This window comes from Narcine bancroftii, chromosome 14, assembly GCF_036971445.1.
Source record: "Narcine bancroftii isolate sNarBan1 chromosome 14, sNarBan1.hap1, whole genome shotgun sequence".
In the NCBI taxonomy this organism is placed as follows: domain Eukaryota; kingdom Metazoa; phylum Chordata; class Chondrichthyes; order Torpediniformes; family Narcinidae; genus Narcine; species Narcine bancroftii.
Window position 1 is genome coordinate 51,251,302 of NC_091482.1, and position 13,078 is coordinate 51,264,379.

General features: G+C 43.2%; 1 protein-coding gene across 6 annotated transcripts in view; it reads right to left on the minus strand.

The window, feature by feature from the left end:
• Nucleotides 1-226: 226 nt before the first annotated feature.
• The window catches only part of LOC138749593 (lamin-B3-like), a 36,538-nt gene continuing 23,686 nt past the window's right edge, over nt 227-13,078 (minus strand). For 2 of the 6 annotated variants that reach the window (XM_069911192.1, XM_069911189.1), the window contains exons 5-7: nt 7,778-8,017; nt 7,114-7,230; nt 227-5,346 (exon numbers count right to left, since the gene is read on the minus strand). The gene's annotated coding sequence lies outside the window, so the exon portion shown is untranslated. Of the gene's footprint in view, nt 5,347-7,113; nt 7,231-7,671; nt 8,018-13,078 lie in introns of those variants that run through there. The other 4 variants (XM_069911191.1, XM_069911194.1, XM_069911193.1 and 1 more) reach the window with 4 other exon arrangements.

The following is a 13,078-nucleotide window of genomic DNA, read 5'->3' on the forward strand; positions in this document are numbered from 1 at the left end:
TAAGGAAGGGCTCAGGCCTGAAGACCTTTACCAGCAATGAATGCTGAATTCTTCCAGCTTTTCTGTGCTTTTATGACAGTCACAGTGTCTGCAGACCCTGGTGGAATAGAATAATTTAAAGGGCATTGGGAACAGTGGGATTGCACTATAAGGAGTTGCCATGGACTCAGTGGGCTGAATAGACTCAAAATGGACAACAACAAAAGAATGAAATGGAAATACAAGTTTTATTTTATGCCTTTCACAAATTCAGGATTTCACAATTGTTTCAAAATCTAGGAAACACCTTTGAAATGTTGTAATGCAGGCAACTGATGAACCAATTTATGTCAAGCACGGGTTTCACAAACAGTATTGAGAAACGACCAGGTGACAATTGTAGTCAGTGACTCAGGAGGAATGTTGGCAAGGAAATCTAGAAAACTTCACACCATGTTTTAAAAAAAATGATGAAATATTGTTGCAATTTTGGACCAGATCTTTTGCATCTTTACTGAAGACCTCTGACTGCTGAGAACACACAGGGTCCCAGTTAAAGCCAAGAGTATCACCACTCAGCCAAGAGACAACAACAACCATTAAAGACTGGAAGGATCATTGAAGAAGAGTTCGGAGATCCTGGAAAGGTGCATCGAGACCAATGATATAATGAAGCTTGTCGCAACCTCAACGACAGTCAACAGTCACAGGAATCACAAGTTCCTAGGATATGGAAGTCCACGACACAAATTACTTTGACATTATAGGGACTTGATTCAGATCTCTCAACACCCAGTAAATGTGCAGGGGATGAATGAACCTGGATACCAGACTGACCTTAGCAAGATCATCAGAGCGGGAGGCGAAGGAGAAAAACAAAAAAGCCATCACTATTGTCCTCAGAAGTGAGAAACGGGCCATGTTACATAAACTATAACAAAATCAAACCCACTTTCTGAATAAGCTCCTTCACCTAAATAAAAATGTGGAGAATCTATTGAGCAGGATGTTTATACAACTGGAGAACAGGACACCAAGCAACACAGATCCATCATTTGTTATTCGTTGGCTTTATTCATTATGTAACCATGTCTTCTCTATACTCATTTGTATTATTTCTACCAGTAATTGCAGTGGGATTGCCAGAAATAATGTTGAATGTGTTCATAAATGGATCAGCTTCCTTGTTTAATCACTGCTAGCAGGATTCACATTTCATGTACCTTCCGATTCAAAGGTGACAGTGTTTCTTCCAAGACATGAAGCCAAGGTTGGGTAACAATAATAAATCCAGGGAGTGAAATAAACTTTCACCCACAATCCCGACCCTTCCCCTTCACATATTAACTGCTGCTTTTATGAAAAAGGAATCCTACTTCTTTAGGAATTGCAGGTTAAAGTTGGCTTGGCTTGTACCATGCGCAAAGTTCAACTATTGAACTCACTTGCTGAGTTCGCGCATTTGAACAGGATTGGCAGAAGGAAGACGGTTTCAGCATTCTGCACAAGTCACCCAGGAGGCTGTGATCATGGTTGGTATTGGAGAATCCTCATTTCTTGGGGTGCTTGGATCCAACCTTCTTCCAATACCCAACAATGGAGATCATTTGTTCACACTGAGTCTTCATGAAGGAAGCCAGTGAAACTTGGATCCCAAACATCACGAATTCATGAGACGCACAGGAGACTGGAATCTGAATCCCTGCTGAAAAAAAAACTCAGCGTTTCAAGCAGTGTGAGAAAGGGAATGGTTGATATTCCTGATGAAGAATTTTAGCTCTTGAAAAATTAAGTGTGAATTTTAAATCATCTTCTGGCTCTCCATCCCATAGGATGATGATGGTTCCTTTCAGTCAGTTTGTGGGGTTTATACCCCACTTCTCAGAAAGGAACAGTGTGTGTGTGAGTAGGGGGGTCACACAGGTACAGACCTACCCTCTCAACATTCCCTCCCAGATCTATGGTGAGGACATTCTGTTGCAGAGCTTCGATGCAAGGGAGGGCCTTTCTGCGCTTCATGGCACGTGCTGGCTAGATGGCCACTGACCCTGCGAGTGGGTTTGTCCGTCCTTGACACGTCTTGTTTTTCATCCTGCATGGTGTCTAGCCCACCCTCCACATCAGGCAAGTCTGGCAGGGGAACCAGTTTAGTCCTTGTTCACCTAACCAGGCAAAAAGTAGTACTGGGTTACATGGTGCTAGTAGCACCCAGATGAGTGACCTGAGTTTTAAATATGAAGTAACTTATTGACTTCACTTCCTGTCAGGACAGATGGTTAATGAATGGCATTGGCTAGCTGTAGCATCTGAGACAAACTAATGCTCGAACCACTGATTTGGGTTGCATATGGGAGCATGATTAATGTTGTGATCTTGCCTTACAGGGTCTTACACCAGGGAACAGGCTCTTCAGCCTAGCTCATCTAAGTTGGCATTTTAAGTTGCATGCATTTGGTCCATATCCTCCTCACTGAGTAACCATCTAGGCAATACCTGGAGCCAACAAATCAGTGGGGGGAAATCCCAAGCAGTAGCATCCCGCCACCATTCCTCAGACACTCTTTCTCATGACTTTTTTCTCTGTAGATTTTCCCCGTGTGATTTCTTCATTATGATCATCAACCCATGTTCTGAGGACATACGTTTGACTGCAAATAAGCAGCTTGGTTGGGGCATATGGGTCAGGGACAGTAGATAATGGGGTCTGGAGGGAAAAACCCTCATGGTTATATTTTACCTGGACATTAAATGGAATGGAAGACGTTAAAAAAAAAAAATTATTGAACCCTCCAGGATTACACGGGATGTGCCAAAAGGCACATGTGCAAAGTGATCCACTCACTTTAACTGGTATCATCAGGAGAAAGGCTGCTGGAGCTCCCAGATCTCAAAAAACAGGACGCACGTCATCCGGCTGATGAGCAGCTGCCTGCGAGATCCAGCATGGACCTCTGGAAAAAACTGCAGAAGGGTTCTGAGACAAAGAAGCCTAGGATGCAGATCACACTCACAGCGATAGCATGGTCTATCCAACAGGGAGATCTCCTTCCAATAGGCCACAAAGACCTAATGAGATAGGCTGTGATATCCCGAGCCTTCTCTGATGCAATACATTGAAGCACCCAAGGAAACCCAACCTCCAGATACTAAACAAGCCTGTATAGCAGCAGAAAGGTGAGAGCACGCTGCAATTGTTCAGATGTTCCTGGCCAATTCCCTCATGTTCCTCCTCTGGGACCCATGGATTTTACTTGTCATCCTCATAAATTAATGCAGCTCCTGGGATGAAACTCAATAAATCAGTAGTGAGATTGCAACGTCTTCCTTGAGAGATTTGCTTTTTCTGTCCATTGCTGCTCAGTTCACTGGCAAGTTCCAGAAAGTTCACCACTTTTTCCCCTTCCTGTGTATGACATTTAAACAGTCTGTAGATTTTCCCTGTTTGATTTCTTCATTGCGATCATCAAGCCAGGTTCTGAGGACATACCCTGTGACTGCAAATAACCAGCTTTGCCATTAATATAGCTTCTCATAAGCAATCACTGTTAAAATCCAGGGAAAATTCAGTGTCTTGGATCTCCAAAAGCAAAGACGTTTGGAAGTTATCCACTTTGATAGCAAGAAAAGAAAACCAGAATATTGGACAAATGGAGAGAGTCCACAGAATGAAGTGGTAAAGACTAATCTGGCTGTTCTCGTACACAAAACACAGAATTAGTGTACGAGTGCAGAAAATAACTAGGAAGGCAAATTAAACATTGGCCTATGTGGCAAAGCAAATAAGGAATCCTTGCTGCAAATATTCAGCGCATCGGTGAGACCACATCAAGATAATTGCTTATACTTTTCACACCCTTTCTCAAGTCGGGATAAAACTGCATGAAAGCCTGAAATGTTGGTTCATGTCCAGAGATTGAGGGTTGGCATCGGGCGACTTAGAAAACGACCTCAATTTCATCCACTTTAAACTCACTGCATTTCCAGGAATGTTGTACGATGTCAAATCACACAAAATGCAAGGAAACTCATTTGGCCCAACGTTTCAAACCCTTGGAAGAAAGGAAGTCAGTAATGTTACTCCAGAATTTTCTTGGATCGTGAACAGCTGGTGCACGGAAGAGTCCATCCGGCATCGTGCAGCTCTTTGCAGGAGTTATCCAATTGGTCTCAGGTGCCTTGCACCCTACTATTTTTTCCGAGTATTTTCCCAGCTCCATTCTGAAAGGTAGGATGAATTTCATTTCACTGCTTTTGTCGGCAATGCATTCAAGATCACAATGGAAGTTTTGCCTTTTGTCAAATTCCTTAAATTTTGCATGTCACTGGAATTTTTCTTTAAAACTTAACTTGCACAACCTCATGATTTTGAATACCTCTATTCAAATCTCCTTGCTGAGCAACATCCCAGCTTCCTGTCTCTCCCCTTGAAAATCTTCTCAAGGCACCAATCTAGTGAACCGCTGCTGCTACACCCAGTGCCTGGACGTCGTCTCTACAATGCAGTCACTCGTACATTTACCTCAGAAAAGACACCTAAAAGCAAACTGTATGCAGTTGATCAAAGTTTCTAAAAATATCCGAGGCGTTGATAAACTCTCAGAATCTATTTCACAGAGTAAATATATCACACACATTTAATGCGAGGTGAATGTGAAAGATTTAAAAGGGATTCATGGGGAATATAAATTTTTTGAACGGAGATGCATGGAATGGGCTGCTTTGTGTTTATGGTGGAAATAGAGTAGTGTTTTAGAGGCTTCTAAATAAACACGGATATACAGGGAACGGAAGCTTTAAGCTTCATGTTTGAAACAGACAAGTGGGCGGTAGGATGTGGAACGATGACACTACGTGGAACTTGTAGGTAACAATTTTGCTGTGGTTACAGTTGTGGCTCAGTTTTATTGTCTAAGTATGAATGTTTGTTTGAATTCAGCATTTGTTCTCCTTACTACATTGGTGGTTGATATACCTAATCAGTTTTGTCCTTCAGCATTTTATCAAACACAGTACATTCACACCGTGGATCTAGATTGAAGCCGACTTCTGGCCACAATGGGACCTTCATACTTGTGGTGGAAACACTGTGTAGCTAGTCGCACTGTCTGTATGATTGTACTGTATGGGCTTGGCCCGCCACTTGCACTTGTGACTCCTCCCCTCAGAATCCCCATAAAGGCTCTCATGTCCAAACTCCTCCCTCAGTACCCGTCTGGGAACTGGGCCAGCAATATGTGAGATGTTATGGTGGATTCAAGCCTGTTAATCACAACTCTCAGTCTAATGTGGTTGATCAACAGTACTCCTCTTGCCCAGGTGTACCTTGAATCGTCACTGGTTTCGGTGCAACCATTGCGTCGACATTTTCTGTAAAATCAACAGAAAGAGGTCATTGCAAAAATGTTCCTTTGCCAAAATTCATGCAATCCACAGAATCATAGAAGTGTCCCTCAAGATATTATTATGCAGGATTACAATGCTTTGGTTCTCATCCTCAATGAATTCTTCTGTTTTACATTTAGAAATGGACTTACCTTAGTCAATAACTGTCAATCACTGCAGATTTCCAAAATAACTTTTGTTTTTAAATTTCTCTCAGCCCTTGAGCAATTCATTCATAGAACCACAATTTGTTTTCCCCCAGATTTAAAATTATGCACAGAATGACATAGTGGGGAGGTAAATGTTCAAACAATGTTCCTCTCAGAGAAATTTGCAACCTTTACAAGTATTTCCCCCCCCAACCCAGCAATTTAATGACCTTGATGAACAAAACAGGCTCCTTCTTCAAGTTTCTCAAAAAATATTAAATTATGATTACAAACTTTTTATTTTGCATTAAAAACAACCTTGATGAAAAAATCTCCTGGTCATTTGCCCGACTATTTTGCTGCTGTCACGAGCTCTGGGATTTTTCACCAAGTCAATAATGTAAAAATAACAAAGTCAACTGAAACACTGTGCAGGGAAATGATGCATGGAAACCAAATGGAAAATAGAGGTAAAAATCAGGCTCCATTGTCTGATATGATTCTGAAAATGTTCCTAATGGATTGGAACTTGATAGAGCTCATAGAAGCTATGAGAAAGAAAATGTTTCCAGGCCATGCTCTATCTTAATTAGATGTTTACATTATCAAGACAAAGAAATTACATTAAGATTGGCAGTCTACAATGCTAGGAAACAACAAGGTCCTTTAATATTTTTCTATGCAGATCTGAGTATGGCTGTTGTTAAGAGAAGAAAAATATAGGTAAAAATCAAGGTTCAAATTAACAACTATCCTCTGCCTGAAAAGATCAAACAAAAATACTACAATTCTTTCAGCTTTCTTGTTTTCTCCTGAATCAGGCTGAATTTCCCAGTGTCTACATTAAGGATGGGAATTTTTTTTTAAATTAGTAAAATGGCAACGTGTCAGAGATGCTGGAGGAGCTCATCCGTTCTCATCCAGAATAAGCAAAGATATTCATCTTTACCTCCCATGGAGACTGTGAGAATGGACGAGTTCCTCGAGGAGTTTTTACTACAGTCCCAGCGTCTGCAGACCTTCACGCTTCGCACAGTGCAAGTTGTGTCCTCTGCACAAGATCTGTCGACCACTGACCAGTCACAATGGGCTAATCTTCGTGAGAGAAAGATTCACACTTAGATAGACACACACCCTTAACTCAGCCTGCGATATCACAGGCACCAGGCATTGGCATGAGGTAGTGTCTGGAAAAAAAAGCAGCCTCTCTCCTCAAAGACCATGCCCTCTTCACTCTGCTGCCATCAGGGAACAGGTACAGGAGCCTAAAGACGAGCTGGCAAAGGCACAGGGACAGCTTCTTTCCTGCTGCCAACAGATTCCTGAATAATCAATGAACCAAAGACAATGCCTTACTTTTCATGCAATACGATTCTTATTTATAGTAATGTTGTAAGATGGTTATAATATGAATGTTTATACTGTGATGCTGCCACAAAACACCAAAGTTCATGACTGGTTCGTGACAATAAATGCTGATTCTGAAGTGGACGTCAAAATGGGAGGTCGCCAAATGCAGATAGAATTACTATTTAGAGCATCAATCCTTATTTGGCAGTCACATCGGATGGCAGTGGGATGATCAACAAGGTTTTGCACTTACCATTCCATCGGCATTGAGAAGATCCACTCTCACATCTCCTAGTCCACACAATCTCAAGTCACTCCATTCTAAATCTACTGCAGAATACCACACTTGATCACATCTTCCGGCCTAGATCTGAACAAGATTAGAGTTACATTCAATGATATTTCATTGAGGTTTGCTGCACTAACCATTGCTTAAATATAAATTTTTTATTTGAAAATTACTTTTTTTAAATTTAGACATGCAGTGCGGTGGTAGCTGGTACTTCTAGCCCATTAACTTGGCCCATCCAATTAACCTACAACCCCCATATGTTTTTGAGGTGGAAGGAAACCAGGGCATCCCACAGGGAGAGAGCGTTAGATTCGAACCCGGGTCGCTGGCACCGTAACAGCATTGCACTAACCACCATGTTAACCATGCTGTCCTATATTGTACCTTTGCATAGTGTAAAAAAAAGTCGAACTAAATCCTGTGATTCAACAGTCCCAAAAAAGAGAACTTCACAATTTAGCTCCAGATCATCAACTTTTATATCGTATATATAATTAATTGCTTATTCATTCAAGTCCATTCATTTGAATAAAGTGGTTTAATCATTGATTGACTCAGATATACAAAAGCATAATGGATTGGTGGAATGTTGGAAAGAGGGTGGAGGCGGGGTTAAAATACAAACCAACGAGCTATTAGGGATAAAATCCAAACCGGCGAGCTATGAGGGATGAGGCAGTGCACATTTATGTTTCCAGGTCGTTTCTGGATCGTTAGTTTGTGCACAAGTTACTCCACTTCCAGGAATATTATTTACAATTACTGTTTGCTTGGCTTTAAGAGTGAAATGTTCAGGAAACACGAACATGATCTTCGGCAAATCTTCATTAATTCTCTTTACCATCCACCCACTTAGTGGTTGATCCTACAAAGAGAACACATACCCGTGAATTAAAATTATTTGACAAGCATTTCAAAAGTAACAACTTCAATCAAATACAAAAAAGGAAAAGAAAAGGTCTGCTTGAAATGTGAAGTAAGATTGGAAAACGCTGGAAGCGCTCAGTGGATCAGGCAGCATTTGGGGAGAAAGAAGAAAGTTCCTGCATCAAGCAATTCAGAATGTTAGAAGTTAAGTATGTTCCAATTTCTACATAATACCTTTAAGAACACCAGCAGCTCCACACAGAACTTTAAATGGTGTCTGTAAGTAAAAACCTGCAACTATGGGACTCTGTGTACAAGAGGTGGCCATGTGGGGTTGGGGTATCAGGGGGAGCAGCAGACCGGAGAGCAGTGCACCTGAAAAAGGGGAGAACACCCCTCCCCTCTCCACACCGCCCCCCACATTGAGAAGGAGAAGCAAAGGAGCTGACCTGACAGGTCGGTGACCATGCAAGAGGCTCAGCGGCTGAGCAACCTGCACATTCTGCGGCGACTTGCAATCAGAGGACCTGCACAGCCTACTGGAGACGGGCTCATTTGGAACCAGATTTGAGATGGGGCTGAGGGCTACCAAAGGGTCTTGGACACTGAAGGCTTCTTGATCGTGCTGGATGTTTGGTTCTGGAGCTTGGGTTGTTGGACAGGAGTTTTTATAGCTGCAGAGGCAAATCCATGGACACTCGGTGATTCTGAAAGGACCCACTTTTACTTTGCTTTCTCTTGTATTGTACGGGGCACTGGGCAACACTAATGGTGACTGTTTTCCTCACAGTCAGATGACGACAATTTTATCTAATATTACGTTCTGAACTATACACAACAACAAAGGAATCCTTAAATATCGATTTAGAAAAAATTAAAAGAGGCCCCATCTCTCCAGGTGAATGTAAAACATCCCAGGGAACCATGGTGTGATAGTACAGATTCTATCACCAATGTGCATATGTACTCGAGATGGCAGAGGCCGACAGCATCGAATCCACGCTGCTGAAGACCCAACTGCGCTGGGTAGGTCACGTCTCCAGAATGGAGGACCATCACCTTCCCAAGATCGTGTTATATGGCGAGCTCTCCACTGGCCATCGTGTCAGAGGTGCACCAAAGAAGAGGTACAAGGACTGCCTAAAGAAATCTCTTGGTGCCTGCCACATTGACCACCGCCAGTGGGCTGATCTCGCCTCAAACCGTGCATCTTGGCGCCTCACAGTTCAGCGGGCAGCAACCTCCTTTGAAGAAGACCGCAGAGCCCACCTCACTGACAAAAGACAAAGGAGGAAAAACCCAACACCCAACCCCAACCAACAAATTTTCCCCTGCAACCGCTGCAACCGTGTCTGCCTGTCCACATTGGACTTGTCAGCCACAAATGAGCCTGCAGCTGACGTGGACATTTACCCCTCCATAAATCTTTGTCCGCAAAGCCAAGCCAAAGAAAGAAGAAGTGTAGGATGACTGTGATTGGCTGAGAGTGTAGCCCCACCTACTGCCAGGTCTTAAAGGATTGCTCCTAGCCAGATCATGTCATTCTGGACTGGTCGACCTACTTGTGATATGCTCCAGTCTTTTAGTTAATAAAAGCCTTGGTTTGGATCAACAAGTCTTTGGTTCTTTTGACGCGCACTACACATGGGAAGAGGAGAATTCTCAAGCCAGTCCTGACATGAAAATTTCAATAAAAATATCACCAGGCAGCAGGTTACTTTTTGGGGGCAAATATTCCTGCTGCATTTTCAACATTATAACAATGGTTACACATTAAGGATCCCATAGAAGGAGGCCTAATTAGTGTACACTGGCTCTTGGAGCATTTCCACCACTCCCATCCCTGGAACTACTTCTCTCTCATACGTCCACCTCTCCACTCTGAACCACCTGTCATTCACCCAGACAAGGGATTGTTTGCAGCTGCCAATTCATCACCCTACTAGTCAGCCTTTGAAGAGGAGAAACTGAAGCTCCCAAAAGAAGTGCAAGCTTCATGCATCAGAACGAACTCCGGATAAAACGCAGTACCCCAAACCCAATTTGGTTCATCTGAAATATGACCTACTTTAACACTGAGAATCGGTTAGATCCACGAGGATGAAAAATAACAGGGATGTCCCAATCCCACCCTCAATTCACAACCAAGCAAAAGCACCTCCCAGGAGGATGCTCAGGGGACCAGATGTCAGGATTAAGCATCTTAAACCACAAACAATAACGCATTTTCTCTCTCTTGAGATGCTGACAAATTTTTTTTAAATTTAGACATTTTGGCCCACAAGTCCGTGCCGCCCAATTTCCATCCAATTATCCTCCAACTCCCGGTACCATGGTGGGAGGAAACCAGAGCCCCCCCTGGGGAAAACCCATGCAGACACAGAGAGAACATACAAACTCCTTAAGACAGCGCGGGATTCGAAACCCAGTCCTGAATGCTGGCGCTGTAAAGGCGATGCGCTAACTGTTTTGTCAACCGTTCCACCCTCGTAAGTCGAGAATTTCCAGCAGTTTGGCATCAGATTCAGAATTGTGGTATCGGCATTCTTCCATATTTATTTCCATTGCAGTTCTTCTAATGGGGATTTGGAGCAGGAATGCTGCAATGATCTTGTGAAACTAAGTGAATTTTAACAGATTCAAAGACTAATACAACAATGGAAACAGGCCTTTCATCTAAGCTTCACCATGCTAACCGTTATACCTTTCAACACCTTCGTTTGATCATTGTTCTCGAAAAGCTGCCTTTCCATTTATCTATCCAAGCGCTTGTCAAATGTTCGTATTGCGCCAGCCTCTGGCAGCTTATTCCAAGTACCCACCACCCTCAGATTGAAAAATCTGCCCCTCAGTTTAAATATTTCCCCTCTCCCCTTCAACCTATATCTTCTTGATTTGGACTCCCCTATCCCTGGGAGGAGGTCTGGGCCTTTCATAATTTTATAATCCTCTAGAACAGGGGTGTCAAACTCAAATTCACGGAGGGCCAAAATTAAAAACTTGGACTAAGTCGAGGGCCAAACTAAATATTTATTGAAAATTTTCAACAACATCTTTATGTTTTCTCTTCTTTCAACATATGTAATGTTAAACTTTTTCTTATTAAAATAAATGTTTAATAATAGTTTTGGATAAACTCTTTCCAGAAGTATTAACAAATGAGAAATAAAATATTCAATAAATAATATTTCTCTATAGAGGATTTGTCAAATGTTGCTAGTGTGCTGTCGAATAGTAAAATCTGAGGGCTATTGAGAATGTGGGAGAATAACATGATTCCTGAAACAATCAAATGGGTGACTGATTGTGGGCATGAACTCTAGCAGGGTTATTTGCCATGCCCTTTTTCCATTGGTACAGATATCTTTTGATTTACACACTTTTCAAGTTTTATGCCTAATGAGCTTGTATCCAGGTGCAGGACCATTTTTAACCAGGAATATATTTATCACTGTGACATGAAACTATTGGAAGATCGTTTTATCCTGAGATTATAGTTCATAATCCTTACTCAGGCCTTTGTGCGGGAGGGCGGGGTTTGCGGGCGATCGGGTTGGACAACGACAGTGCGGGGGCATCGGCTCTCGCTGCAGGGTGGCATCTCGGCGGATCAGCGGCCCCGTCACCGTGAGTCACGGGTCGGCCTGCGGCAGGGAGGGGGAGTGGGCAACGGTCCTGGCGAGGTCAGGCCCAAGGCTTCCGGTTCCGGGCACTGGGAAGCGGCCTTGGCTTCCCCTGACACCGGCCAGGCCGCGCTGCGGAGGGGGGGAGGGGCGGGCGGGGGGACACGACAGTGCGGGGGCATCGGCTCTCGCTGCAGGGCGGCATCTCGGCGGATCAGCGGCCCCGTCACCGTGAGTCGCGGGTCGGCCTGCGGCAGGGAGGGGGAGTGGGCAACGGTCCTGGCGAGGTCAGGCCCGAGGCCTCCGGTTCCGGGCGCTGGGAAGCGGCCTTGGCTTCCCCTGACACCGGCCAGGCCCCAAAACCAGAGTCCAAGGTGAGACCCTGCAACGTAAACAGAGGAGGTGGGGGCGATTAGCAGGCTGACGCCAATGCATTCTGGGATTTATAGTATTAGCTGTGCATGCGCTATACTGGCGCGGCGGCCAGCAGGGCACCTCTAATACATTTTTGAAATGATCTTGCGGGCCAAATATAATTATATCGTGGGCCAAATTTGGCCCGCGGGCCAGAGTTTGACATGTGTGCTCTAGAAGTTCACCCCTCAGCTTTCTGCATAATATAAACATGTTCACAATTAAAGAATGCCAGTGTCCCCAAGGGATTGATAGCAGGACTGCAGGAGTTGGAGATAAATCAGATTGAATTATAAATATATTTGCACATCAGTTAATTTTTGTTCCTTATAAAATGACTCAAATATTTGATCTTCCCATGCTTAAAGCATGGTTTCCATTCCATTATAAACTGAAACACTGCATAGATTCACAGCCAAGAAATAAGTACCGTTTATTTTGGCATAAAAGATGACCTTCAGATAAGACAGGTCCCCAATTTCAACCTAATTTTCATGGTTTTATCCTATGTCAGGTGTACAAGATGACTCCCTCCCCCCAATATGTGCGTTGACTGAGCTGTTGTGCGGTATCTCTAGTCAAGGGATGGTACGGAGGATGATTTATTGTTGGACACTGACGACGAAGTGAAAGCCGGCTCATTAGATTCAGACTGGGACCCGTATGATGGGAATGTAAACAGTGATATTTTGAAGGATTTTTGATGTTTTTTTTAAAACAATAACAATTTCTTTCTAATATCTTAAAATTTTGTTGCAGGGTGGGGTCTGAGTGGGCTGTGGAACCAATCAAATGGTATTTTGAGTACAATTTTAAGGTCATATTTCTGTATCCGGCTTATAAGACGACCCCCTATTTTTGGCGTTTTTTTTGGATGCTTCAAGGGTCTTCCTATTCACCGAAATGTACAGTAATGCAGATGAATTAACTGCTCTCTATTTGGGCCACTTTTCAGAGGGTATAAACTGTGGTCATTGTCAGTGAACCCAGGAGGTCTTGATGCACCTCCTATTTAAAGATTT